Source organism: Aquila chrysaetos, chromosome 13, assembly GCF_900496995.4.
Source record: "Aquila chrysaetos chrysaetos chromosome 13, bAquChr1.4, whole genome shotgun sequence".
Classification (NCBI taxonomy): domain Eukaryota; kingdom Metazoa; phylum Chordata; class Aves; order Accipitriformes; family Accipitridae; genus Aquila; species Aquila chrysaetos.
The window spans coordinates 10798146-10812771 of record NC_044016.1 but is presented as its reverse complement, the minus strand read 5'-3'; the positions used below and the strand labels follow the sequence as shown (position 1 = coordinate 10812771).

Here is a 14626-nt window from a genome sequence, read left to right as displayed (position 1 = left end):
CTCTCTTCAACAATTGGGCAAAGTACAGGCATAACTCTAAGCTATTCTTTGGACACAAAACAAACAGGAAGACTTCTGATTGGCCCAGGCTCCCCCCCCTCCATTATGCCAGCTGGAATAATAAAACACATTGTATACACCCCATAAACCCTGTCCCATTTTTGAATATATATTTTAAATATTCTCCTCCACTAGGGCTCTAAACTCTGGAATGACATAAGTCCACCAGCCTTTTCTGGTTAAATGTACCGCTGTGCACTGATGCAAAAGTTGAACAGAGTGAACAACCGGTATGCATATGTAAGCATCCAGAAGCACATCACAAAATGACTGGTTTATGGGTGCAGAGCAGCATGCAAGTGTATTCAGGTGTTACTTTATTCAGAGAGCAAGTGAACACGTTCAAACTACAGAATGTGTGCTTAACCTGAACTTTAGGAAAAAATAAATGCTCTGGTAGCCTGCAGTGAAACCTTGTTCACAAATTTATGGAACTCATAAAAAAAAAATCCTATCAGCAAAACCTTTAGGTATTATCCCGACCTCACATAATCAATGTCTGAGAAAGTCCTATTGATTTAGTGGAATTTTACCTTGTAGGGAGCTAAAATCCGGTCCGTTCACTACTGCCTTTTACAGAAATCTGCCCTGGTAATAAGAAAACACTGCTTGAAATGTGACACAATGAAATTGCCACCTATCTATAAGGCCATCAGTACAATAGCTCATATTGCTGTGAAGAGACTGTTGAAGCACCTACATTAACGCTCACTGCCAGCAGACAACAGGAAAACTCAAGTTGTTTCCACCTCCCAAAGAGCTTGGTGACCCTAGTGTTTTCACAGGAATCGTTGAAAACAGTCACCCCACGCATCACTAAATCATGCAATAAAACCATGGCCCAGGAAGTTCTAAGGTCTCAGTGAACGCAACCCTGCAAAAGTGAACACAGCTCTGATAACAACGGGATGTTGCCAAAGAAATATGTGAATCAGTGCCCTGTTGGGTGGGTAAAGTAGATCCATTTCATGAAATGAATAATTATTCTTTGTAAAAGCTTCAAAAACAGCTGAAGATATCAAGTGCAAAAGCAGCTGCCAAAGATAAAACAGCGAACCAGTAAACATCTCACTGCACAGGAATCTGCCATCTTCCGACACTGAGATTTCTGCCAAATTCTTGTTGAGATTTTCAGCTGCATGAGAGCCTCCACACAAATGCTTCTTTTAAACACATTCAGAGACTTCAGGATTGTACTGACATCCAATTGCAGCTCCTTTAGCTTTATACCCTGCCAGCAAGGCAAAAAATATTAAAGGTATTCAGGTCCCTGAAAAAGAGTATGTTTAGAACTAGTTTTTGTGGTTTGTGTCTCAGCTATAAGAGAAGGGAAGAAGTTTGCTCCAGCCTGCAGTACAACCATCAAAATTCAATAAATTTTATTGAAGACTGGCAGTGCTACTGTAACCAAGATTTTCAGTGCCTATTGAATTCTCAAAATTTAAAAAGCAGTTAGAAACCCTAATCAAAAAGCACAGGCCTGTCTGCTTACAGGTTGCTGCTACCGGCTTGACCCTCTTTCTGACACTGTAGCCAAATTTCAGACATCTATCTGGGACTTCTAAATAGAAGACCAGTGAGCTGCAGTTCCCTTTTCAAAACATGCAGTAGAAAAGAGAGAATGAATCACCTGCAGAAAGTGATGCACAACAGAGGAATCCTGAATCATGCTGTGGAAATGCCCGTTTCTTCTCACTGATTACACACGAAGTCTAGAGCCACCTTCATTCTTGAGGCTTCAGCAGGAGAAACTACATGACTGAAGTAGGATTGGTCTGTGTCATGAAGACTTTAAGTAGTATATCCCATTGCAGTCTGCACTTCCCTAAGGAGAAACTGCTAGTCACTGCTACTGCATCCCATTGGAAGATAAACAGGAGAATACTAGCCCCAATCTAGGCAACTTATTCATCTGTCAAAAACAGTGCCTTAAACTACACTGGGAGACAAGTCAGCAGCGGCATAGCAATCTATGAGGTACACCATAATATTCACTGTATACACAGTGCTCCTTAATGAATGGGCAACCTCATTCTGCAATGATATACATTGCTACTACACCTTAAGGGGAAAAAAAGGCAATCAAGCACTTTGCCATAGTCTAAATGACAAAGGCAGCGAGCGGCACAGTTCACAGATAGAAGAGGAATGATCTTTTTCATCTTCATTTGAGGAGATCCATAAAGCCTGATGGGCACTTCTGTGACTCAAGCAGCTAGGGATGACAAGTGTTTTCCATTTTTCCACTTTTCTTATCCTTTCTCCTGTAAACCAAAAAATTGAGGAGAACATCTTTTTTTCTAAGGAAAGCAAAATCACTCCATGACAGTAACTATCTCTATAGCTATTATACTAAAATTTCACAGAGGAGGAAGAGAACAGACATTACATATTCAGTAATTTTCAGCATAACTCTCAGACTCCTCACTGTTAGCCACAAGTGAGAAATTAGAAATAGGTATTTGCTGAAATAACTCAGCAGATAGATTGATTTGACAGATAGATTCATGAACATGCACAATTCCTTCTCCCCAAAAAGCTTTGCTTAATAAGACCCTAATGTAACAGGTCAGAACCAAGCTCTGAAAAGTTGGGCAGGGCCTTGGTAGGGCAATCACATTTGCAATCAATAAGCTGTTCCTCTTTCATAAGTAACCAAGCATCATTTGGCCTTTACTTTGAAAATGTCTCATTTTATGCAAATGTTCTTTCTAGTTTATGGGCAACAAGAGTTTATTTTCTTTTTCTCTTTCTTCTCCTCAATTAAGGAAGCAAACGGAAACAGTTCTAGTACCAGCATGTCACTTGTTTGATACTAGAACTCCATAGGCTTGTTTATTTTCATAAAAGTGTATTAAAATATGGGCTATTTTTAGGCTAGCAAATTATTTCTTGCACCTTCCATGCTGCTACAAACCAAGTCCTCTGCTCTGTGCAACCTACCAGTTCAAAGGGATGCCTGTGTATACAACATTTATACTGATGTAATGTAACAACACATCCACAAAACTGAACTGCATCCACTAGCACACTTACTAAGTGCTTCCAGACCCTAAATATTCTTACCTGTGGCCAATCCCAATGGGAGACATGACTAACACCACCTAGCAGCTCAGAATCAAGCCCTTTGATGCAGTTTGAGACCACTGGAAACACTGAAAAGACAACGCAGCAGATGCCCTGAAATGCGGCCAGTTTTCCAGCACACAGTAGCATTGCCATTTGAAAACAATATTCTCCTTTTAATTTTTTTAAGTGTTGTAACTGCTGCATAGCAAAGCCAAGAACTACATTCCTCCTGCCTCTGCTGCTGTTTCATTTTTTGAGGTACAGGAAAACCTCATCAACTACTGTAATCTTTTCTCAGTGCTCTTCTGGATTCCAGTAGTAAATGAAATAGAGATTTTTAAAAAGGTATCTCAGCTTTAAAGAAGTTTACTCTTAGCATATGTGCACCAAAAAATAAAGAGCTACTTCACCCCCAAATTTAATGACAGTTAATTTAGTTCAAATTATCTTTTCTCTTCATGTAATGCAGAATGTCATGAAGTCTAAATGAAAGGAGCAATTCTGCCTTACAGGAAAGGAAAAAATCCCTCTACTTGCTTTTAGTTGTGTCTGTCTGGTTTAAGAAGATGACAATACACTAACAATCTTCAGGGAACAAAATCCATCAAAACTGATCCTATTGAGAATCATTCCAGCAGCCAGCACAGCAGAAGCTTGCTCACTAAGTTTAGAGAAACCTCCCAACAGAAGCTCAGTGTTTGCTTCAGAGAGAAGGCAACGAAGGCAGCGGGGAACCCCCTGTCCATCGTGGTGACAGCAGCATGCTCCCATCCATCAGGAAACATTAGACTTGGATTTGAAGTCTACAGAGTATTATTTCTCTTTAGAAATGAAACTATAATAAAACAAAGTCCATTTTTTGTCTGTCATTTTGTATCTCTACATCCTATCTTAAGCCTGACAATCCTTGAGAGTAAATACGTAGCTGAAGGTTTCTTGTAGAGTCTTCAAGCGTGAGTAGACCTAGCTGGGCCATGTTGTTAAATACAACTTCTTCTGACAAATCCTCCAGCTGTGTAAGCAGAAGCTTACTATACATACGCTCATCCTCTCACCTTAAGACAGCCTGCAGTTCAAAGAAAGCAGGATGCAACTTTCCACTTCATTCCAAAAAGTAAGTTGCAGTTTTCATGAGGTTATTCTACTGCCAATTTTACAGCAAGATTTAAAACCACTTTTCAGCACTATTTAAGATAGCCTGCTACAAACACAAAACAAGAACAGGGGGACACGTTCAGATCATACAAGCAGACTTTCAACTGGTTTTCCATAAACACACACACACAAAATGGGTACTGTTAACAATACAGCTAAGAATATGCAACCATATGTGTGTGTGGCACTGGGAAATCTAACAGGGGAAAGCCAAGGGCCAAGAAGGACAGGATTATCCCAATGATCCACATAACACAAGTGTTTCTCACCAACAGCAGTGAGGACAGCTTCCTCACAGGCCAAGAAACAAAAAGCGGTAGGTGTGACTCATCCAAAACACGCAGCTTCATACACAAAGCGAGCTCTTCACTGATAAAAACAGAAGACTAGATTTCTAGCCTCAGCACCATTTCAACTGTCAGATATCACAGAATAAACATATAGGCTGCTTAAAATGTTTCCTTGCAGGAAGGCAGAAGACTCTCTCGCCTGCATCAGAAGTTGGTTAGACCTCTCGCCTGCATCAGAAGTTGGTTAGACCTCCAAAGCAAGTTTCAAAATGCTTCATTTATTTCATTCACTTTAAGGATTGTAAAATGTCCCAAGTACCAGGTTCAAACAGTCTCATGGACCTTCAGCTCTTCTTTCTGGAATTAGGGTTCAATCCTGACTGTCCTATGCAATTCAAGACACATTTTTAACGTGGTGGTCTGCAGCTGTGTCCTAATCATAAAGAGTCACTTCCTCTGGTGCCCAGGAATAGGACACGAGGAAATGGAATGAAGCTGCGTCAGGGGAAGTACTTAAAGGGGGCTTATAAGAAAGATGGGGACAAACTTTTTAGCAGGGCCTGCTGCAATAGGACAAGTGGTAATGGTTTTAAACTAAAAGAGGGTAGGTTTAGACTAGATATGAGGAAGGAATTTTTTACAATGAGGGTGGTGAAACACTGGAACAGGTTGCCCAGAGAGGTGGTAGATGGCCCATCCCTGCAAACATCCAAGGTCAGGTTGGACGGGGCTCTGAGCAACCTGCCCTAGTTGAAGATGTCCTTGCTCGCTGCAGGGGGGTTGGACTAGGTGACCTTCAAAGGTCCATTCCAACCCAAACTATTCTATGATTCGAAGTTCAGATTGGACATTAGGAAAAGATTCTTCACTGAGAGGGAGGTCGGTCACTGGAACAGACTCCCAAGGGAAGTGGTCACAGCACCAAGCTTGTCAGAGTTCAAGGAGTGTCTGGACGATGCTCTTAGTCATATGATTCACTTTTAGGTAGTCCTGCGTGGAGCAGGGAGTTGGACTCAATGATCCTTATGGGTCCCTTCCAACTTGAGATATTCTATGATTCCTCCTCTGTCCTGCTACACATACCTTAATTTTCTATCCATCTGGCTCCCTCTGCACTTCTGAAAGGGATGCACAATTAAGGTATTGTCATCTCTGAAGTTTCACATGCCATGAATCAATCCCCTCAAAGCCATGCTATTACTGAAGACTGATACTTCTTTATCTCGTAAGACTAGGTACTCTTTTTCCTTCTGTTTTTTGGAAGCTATAGAGTACTTGGAGTCATACCTCTCATGTCTTCATTTCCTTGCTGTGTTACCAATCTAGTTTGAGGTTTGTTTTGAACATCTAAAAAAATTCCAGACTGAAATCCATATCATTACCTCATTTCAAGAACTGCAAAGTTTAAGGGAATTCCTAACATACTCAATAAAAATCACAAGCATAGACAATAAAATTGTTACATCATTCTACCCAGGTGCAGAATTTTTCCAAAAAACCTGAATCATTTCTGGTTCCTAACTATGGTAAAAGCCACCCACATTCCTCACCCCCCAGCAGGAGTCAGCAAGAGCTGCTCAGCATTCAATGCAAGCTCAGGCCACCCAACAAATATACAGGTTCAGCAAGTGTCTCCACGAGCACACGTGCCCAGGTGGACAGGAAAGGAAGATACGAAGTGCCTTTTCCCAAGTGCAAATGCCTCTACCAGCATGACTGGCATGGAAGGATTCAAGCTGGTCTACCTAACACCAGAGAGGAGGCGCTGGTGCTGTGTGTAAATGGTGTATCTTTACCGTATGAGAAGAGTAGAAACTCAAAATGTAACCTTTGTTGCCATTTAAAAGGGCCCAGTAAAAAGTCTAGAGTACTCCAAAGTATCTGTTCTACTAAAATTGAACATACAAATAATTCCCATCAGGAGAGTGATATGTAAGAACACATGACTAAACCCCAGAACATAAAATAAGTATTATTTCCTTGTGATCAGATGTGAATGTGATACTGCCTAACGCCAAGACATTTCTGTTACAACATTTCTAACCATCACAGTCACCGCCTTCAAAACACACTAAAGCAAGAATGCAGGCTGAAGTATCCAACACTGTATTTATAGTTATGCAACACTATTTTTTAGAACTGCTACATAAGTACTGCCCAACCACACACATGAAAACACATTCACTTTCTGGTCTAAAAGCACAGTATAATGTAATAGATCAGATCTAAGCGTCAACAGTTTCTTAAAATATCTGGCACAAAGAGCTCAGCTTTCAATAACCAACACACAGAGAACAAGCTCCCCATTCACTGAAGAAAGTCAGCTGGGAGAAGGGTTTGCCCTCCTCAGCAAATTATTTTATAAACAGGGAATTAATGTTGAATCTTAGGTCTGCCTTGAAGGAGTTCTCATTTTTAAGTCAAAGTTGAAACATCCACTAAAATAAACATCCAAAAAGAACCAGCTCAAGAATATTACTGAAAAGCAAAACAACACATACACTGCAATAATATGAACACAAGAAGACCCAAGCAAATACTGCACATTATTTGTTGTTGCTGTCCTCTAAAAACATTAAAGCTAATTAAGTATCAGCTTGTTTACAAGGCAGACTACAAGCCTAATGTGTGGTTTTTATGCTGCAGTAGCCACTAATATTAAAAAAGTCTAATAATTAAAACAAAACAATAAAACCATCAAAGGAGCACCAAAATGCAAATACCCCAGACTGTCTAAGCCTGGGTGGCCACCCAGGGCTCTTAAGACTCATCCAGCTTGCAAGCAGTTCCAGAGCTGCTCCCCTGCCTGGGCTATGTGAGCTACTAGACAGTAGCTGAGGTGGCTGAGAGTATTGCTGTTTAGTCCCAAATTCCTGCAGCTGGAAGGAAAAAAAAAGGAAAAAAAAAAAAAAAAGTCGACATTACCAAGTTACTTCAGGACCCATTCACAGTCTTGTCCAACAGAAGAGCACTGGGATCCCTGGGGACTCAGGACTCCCTGGGGGTTCACGACTACCTCCACCTAGCAATGAATCCCAGAGCTTGCCTTTCTCCCAGCCTTGGGACATGCAGTGCAGTTCCAGTCATGAGACGATCAGCACCCGGACCATGATCAGGGTTGGGACCTGTAGGGTCAGGCAGGCCGGCAACCGCAGTCTAAACCAAAACAGGATTCTGTTCCAGCAGAAATTTCTTTGCCTGCTGCAACTTATAGAATTTCAGCTCCAGAGCTCCTGCTATTTCCTATGGGACACCCCACCACGATGTCTCGTGAATATTCTCATGAACAAGACATTTATGTTGGTACTTGTCTGAAGTCTTCTTTTACTGTGTTTCATGACACAGCACCTACCTACAGCAGTGTATGTTAGTTCTTCAGTTAAAAAAAGAAAGAATTAGTACCGCCACATATAGGTCAGTTGGCACACCAAGCCACTTTAGTTCCCCACCATTCCCCTGTAAAAATTATCCAGTAATTTGACTCTCCAAATCATTTAGCTGAGAACAAAAGGTTTGACAGGATTTGTGGAATGAACTTATCTTCCATTTCTAAGGTCTGCCATTCTGACAGAACATCCTGTCCTTTTCTGTTCATTTGTTATGACTTCCAGGTGTAGCAGTGATTGTGTTAATTCATGTGAATCATTTAAAATTACAGCCCATCGACCTATTGCTTTCTATAAAGCAGAAATATGATATATATATAAAGTATATATAAAGTTGGGAATATCCTGTTAGAAGAAAGTAGCTACACGGGTTTATGCTATGCAAGGATCCAGCCCAGTATAAGAAACAAAGAGAACCGACAGAGACTTTTTAACTGGAAATAGTTAAAAACATGGGACTATTCTGATCATTAATATCATATGTGTGTTGAAGAGAACAGTCTTGCTTCTTAGTGAAGAGGTGCATCATCTCTCCAGTTGGGCAAGCCACATAGCCCTTTCTAGTGCCAAGAGAGGGCTATGTGTCATGGCCTTTCCTGCATGGTGTGAGCAGAGCTGCTCCGTAAGCATAGCACAGCTGATCGGCATATGCACCGTAGTTACGACATTTCCCAGAAAAGAGGGCAATGAGAAACTGGTTGCATTCATTTCTCTGGAAGCTACGTAGCCTGCTCCTGGACACCACCCTTCCAAGAGAGCAGGCATGCTCTTAAAACATGTGCTGGGAAGTACACCATAAACATGAAATGACAACAGTTCTTGGGAAGAGACAAATTTGGATAAGGCAGTAAGGCTTCCGCTGCCTGAAAACCAAACTTTTTTCTGCTCGATTACACCAGTAATACTGAATGGTTAAATCCTGACTTAAATCTCCAGGTGTGAGAGACCAAACTCTGACCTTTTGTTTTCTAAATACTCCACCTTCCCACTGGCCATATATCACTTAGTTCTCATTCATTTGCTCACCCATCCAACTTAACTACACATCTCTCTTCTCCTCCCATCCTGCATGATACTTCTCTGTACTTTCATTAAAAAAAAAAAAAAAAAAAATTAAGTGTTGCTCAATTTTTAGAACCATTGGCATTAAAAAAAAAAATCCTATGGGTCTACCAGAGGTGTATTAACAAGCATGGCCACACAACCTGTCAGAGTCCATCACTTCAGGCAAGCAGTCAAGGCTGTCCTGAACAAATCAGATGGCACACGTTGTGCTGGTTTTTTTCTGACACACTGTGATATACAAAATAATCATTTTGGACAAAGAAGTCACCACAGTGCCCAAATCAACTACCATGAACTCAAAGGTACACACAGAGACTTCTCAGACAGCCACAAGCTGCAGGTGTGACCGAGCATGAAAAGCAAAGCAGCCTCATGTACCTTACAACCTTAACAGCCAAAAGAGTTCCACATCACCAAGCTTGCCACAAAACCAGGCTGGCATAGGAGGATATGTGATATCCAGCCTTAACACAGCAATTAAAAGCACCGTGTAAAGACAGCAGTGACTGGTACAAAACTCCAGCTGATTGTAGTTGTATTAAAAGCTAGCAACAGAGGAGGATGTGAAACTTCAGCTTGTTCAAAAAAAGTAAAGCAAAGCAGACTAAAAGCAAAGATAAGCTCAAGAAGGTGAGGCATTTAAGGAGGACTTGTTTGAGGGCCAGGAAAAAAGTCCAGAGTTTATTTAAAAAAAAAAAAAAAAGTAGATTTGCCAAAACATTTTTCCCTGTAAATACAAAGCAGTCAAACACTAATTTTTTCCCCTCTAGTTTATCCTCACGTGATTTAAAAATTCGTACAGTCCTAAGAGTCTGTAGCTCTGTATGTTTTAGAAGAATGTCTGTTTAAAAATTCTTCACCTAACTCTTGAAGAAAAAGAAAGGGAAAGGCAGGGAATTGTGAAGAAGAAATACTTCCTTAGAAGACAAACAGAAAAAAATAGCTACAAGAAATGGTGAAGAAAAGGGTATAGCGGCAAAACATTGGAGGAAATAAATGTTCACTTAGTTAAAGGACAGTAAGTTTGAGGCCGATTTTACACAGGCCCTCCAGAAAAGAGGCCTGGCAGCCACAGGCTCTAATTTTCCACCTGCAAACACATTCATTCCCACACTTTGCAGGTGCAGCCATCCCATTCCAAACACTCTGCGTCTTCTTTCACAGGAAAGCTGTACAGCACGTTCTTCAGGGAAAATGCAGAGCTGACAGCTGAACTTGGGGCAAAAGCCCAAAGCAGCACAGTGCAGATGCTGGAATATGTCCCTCCCTACACAGTCGTGCATACCAGACCTACCATGCACAGCACCACGGGGACCCAGCCCCACTGGCGGCACCCAGACTAGGAACCGCTCTCCTTTTGCAAGATTATGCCCCAACATGAAACAGCACAAACACCATCGGATATTACTGAGTACAGAGCACACAGTAAAATACATAAAGCTTCTTCCAAGAAAGAAAAGAAGAAAAACCAGACCAAAGCACACCTTCATTCCTTCACAGGAGGCACAGTAGTATCGTGTGCGATGGTAGATACTGTGGGGAGCAAAACGTAACTTCAGTTTTCCCTTAGAACTGGGGCGGGGGGAAGGCCGTGGATTGTCTGATACTTGTGCAGAAAGCAGCATCGCACCCACATTTTCAGAAAGCCACAAGAGTGTGTGGGTTCTCTGTTTTTGGAACAAGAGCACAGTGAAAGCAAGCTTGTTTACTTTAGACACTGTACAAAGACTTATTTTTTTAAAATAATGGTTGAAAGGATGCCTCCCCTCTGAGGAGTTAGCAGAAAATAAAAGGCAGATTTATATTTCTAATCTATGCAAATATCTACTCTACAGGGCATCACAAAGACTGCTTTATATCAGACAGTATGCAGATCCCAGGTGCTTTAAGTATGCCAAAAGCATACACAGCATCTCCACCTGCAATGGCTGCTCACTCTGAGAACAGCTGGATGACTAAAAAGAGGTTGTCTAAGTAGCCTTCCATGAAAAATGCCTTTTGCTAACATGCCAACCCCCATACTCCCACCCAAATGGCTCCTGCTGTAGCTGCCATCAAGCCTGGAGAGGGTTTTTTTGTTTGGTTAGTTTTTTGGGGGGGTTTAATTTGGTTTACTGCAAATTCTTCTAGGAATTTTCAAATTATAGCAATTACAACCTGGTGAAACTCCTACTGATGCCTTAAGAAATTATCATGGGGCTTTAATTCATAATCTCCCTGGAAGACCTCTGTTGGACTACGTGCAGGTAGAATGGCAGGACTAGAGGTGGGAGAGATGCTGGAGTCACTGAGATCTTCGAGGAGACAGGATTAAGATCAGGGGATACGTACAGATGGGAGCCTCAACCCAAGACAAAAGGAACAGAGTAGAAAGAGTAGGGAAATATGAGAACCAGAGGATAGGAAATAGCTCTCCTAGGAGAAGGCCCAATGCCAAGAATACAATGCTATTACATTGAAAGGAAGGCATAGCAATAACATTTATTTCATTGCCATTACCAGAAAGGAGGGACAGGTACTCTACAATTGGTGGCTGCTTTCTGTACGTTTCCCTAGGACATCCGCAGGAAGCTTCTGTCACAGGTCAGGAAACATAGCTGTCCCGAGAAGCCTCACCTCTCGCACTCAAAATCACTAACCGAACAAGACTGACGATGTCCTGCTGGTGCTTCTTACCCTGCCCCAAGGCTCCACTTAACTTTGTCTGAGGAGAAAAAAACAAAAACCCACGCCACTAATGTTTGCATCTTTAAGCAAGTGTCAATTTTGTAAAAAAGAAGTGAAGAACTGCAAGCCACAGAGTCAGATGTGACCTACTTAAACAACTAATGTGTCCCCCAGAGTATTCTTTGCCTCGTTTTTTCTCGCAGGCCTCAGAGGCTGACTTCAAAGAGGTGTTAGCTGAATAAACCGCTCTGGCAGTCTTGTCTTTTCATTTCCTTTCTCAAGGATCCCACATGCCCTTCTTTCTCATATTATCAGAAATACCTCTTACAAATTAACTACAGGCTTCCCACATTAAGTCATGGCTGTGCTTGTGTTTATATGACAGGTGCCTGCAGCTCAACAGGTCCCCAAGACCCAGCTACGTGGCCAACCCAGGTAACCCATTTACCCACTCAGTCACCCAATACCCATCCACACCTTTGAAATCATGAGGCAAGTTGGGCTCAAACTGAAATACAAGAAATTCCTTCTAAACATAAAATCCCTTTCTTTATTGCAAGGGTGATTGAACACTGGAACAGGTTTCCCAGAGAAGGTGTGGAGTCCTTCCATCTATGGAGACATTCAAAACCCAGTGGGACACAGTCCTAGAGCAATCTCTTCTACTTGACCCTGTTCTGAGCAGACAATCTCCAGAGGTACCTTCCAACCTCAGCCATTCTGTAACTCTGTGATGAGCACTGCTACTTGCGTTTAGCTTCAGCAAGTCAACTGACACTCCCATATCGTACCTCTGAAGGACAGCACTGGCTTCTTACTAGCTTACTATTCCACTCCTCTCCCAGCATGTCACATATAGACAGGTTTCCGTAGGGTCTGTTCACCACTGGGCGGACATGGCGCTTGCAGCAGTGTTACTCACCTTACTTCCGCATCCACGTTTGGTTTGTGCAATACAGGACGTTACCAGCAAAACCATGAAGAGTTCCTGACCACTACCAACACCTGCAGGCAGCTAAAATCCAGGAGCCTGCAGGGATAATTAGCATTTTTGACTTCCAACAGTAAGGATAAAAGGTAGAGAAGTTATAATTTTATAAATAAATTATTATGGCTTCACCTAAATATGAATTAACTTATTCGTACAAGGATTCCTCCTGTTGGTCCCAATCGCCAAACAATAGCAGAACACAAAATGGTCCACAGATTGTTTTGAAGAGTCACGTGGTCTTTCAAATAAAAATTATTAAGAAACACTGCCTCAGAGCCACTGACCAACCCCACAAGTAATGCTCCTCTCAAACAACAAAACCTAAAAGGCTTGGATCATTTTCTCTCTTCGCAATGACAGCACATGAGGTGCAGGGGGGCTGCAGTCGCTGGAAGCAGGGAAGAACATTCAATTCGGGACAAGTCTCTCAAACTCAGCTATCAAGCCAAAGTCTGTAATCCTACAGATCAGAGGCACAGTAAACCATCTCAGTAAACCAATTCCTTGGGTTTTGAACACTTGTGGATTATGTGTTTGCTGAAGTATTCTTAGAAGACTTTTCATCATCTTCAAGCAATATTAATCAACCCTGGAAATTCTGGAGTCTACAGTGAACTAAAGCCTAGACTGAGATGGGTTTCACCTCAAATTCCAAACATGGCCAGGCAAGCTCAGGGCTGGAGGTGTTTCCACCAAGAGGAGGTTACAAAAGTTAACAAGTTCACTGCTAACAGTGCTGTCACTAACTTTGCAGCTTCAGCCTTTGGTGATGGTTTTGGTTTGGGGTTGCGTTTGGTTTTTTGTGGTGCTTTTGCAGCTTCCCAGGAGATGAAGTGTCTGATCACGAGTTTTGCATTTAAGACAGAGTTGTCATTTGTACGTGAATGTAAGTCAAATACATAGGCACTGAGTGGGCAAGTTGAGTGCCTACCTCACCATCACAGGTAATCGTCGCATGATGCAGCCTAACCCTAAAAGCAGCCAGTCTCGATTTCAAAACAAATGTTTAATCAGTTTACCAAGAGCAAACGAAGCCAAAAAACTCTACAAAAAGAAAACCCCATCTGTCCATCTAATCACACTTCAGAACAAGCCTTTCTCCATTTGTTTCAGAAGAGTCCTCCGTGTCCCTACCACCCACTGCTTCAAACAGGAGATTTACCACATCTGCCTCGAATTGCACAGTTGAAGGTCTGCTGCCATTACCTCATCTACACTGAAGCAATTCCACTTCAGGAAACAAAAAAAACCCCATACAAACAAACAAACAAACAAAATCTTAACAGGCTATTCTGTATCTGAGATCCATTTGTAAGCTGCTGGTTTGCTACAGACATTCAGAGAAAATAAGAGGCACTTACGAGACTCTGCAGCTTATGTTATCAATCACTTCAGAAAGAAAAACAATTCAGCAGCCCCTCCAATTGAGAGTGCTGTGAAGTTCAATTGTCACTGAAATGTTTTGTCATTACCAACCTGGGCAGAATGAGCAAATACACCTCTGCAGGTGAGCTATGAATGAGCAATCAGCACTGCAGGCTGCAGCTTGAAGAGATAATAGCATCCAAGAAGCTACAATGCTTCCTTGCACACAGCCAGGCCAGGATTGGGCTGACAAAAGCGAGCAATGAACACTTCAGACATTCTGACTGCACGTTAAATAATTATGAAGGAAAAGGTATGAGGCTTCCCTCTCCCAACTCGTACAAAGGAGGAACACACAGATACAGACAAGCACCAGTATTCAGTCTATTCCCAGGGAAATTTAAGTTTTGTGATGCTTTCAGCCCACTGTTCGGCAAGAATTCTGCATATACAGTAGTCAAGGGACTGCTTGACAGCTGTCATTTTAAGAATCAAATCTTTCGCATCCTACCAAAGTCAATTCTCCAGTTCAGTGTTAAGAAAAAAATCCTTTAAAATACACAATCTGCAATATAAAA

At 41.8% G+C, this 14626-nt stretch overlaps 1 protein-coding gene across 2 annotated transcripts in view; it reads right to left on the bottom strand.

Annotated features, from left to right (window-relative positions):
- Window positions 1-14626, bottom strand: part of PTPN14 (protein tyrosine phosphatase non-receptor type 14) — a 124115-nt gene that overhangs the window by 55349 nt on the left and 54140 nt on the right. The window lies entirely within an intron of this gene.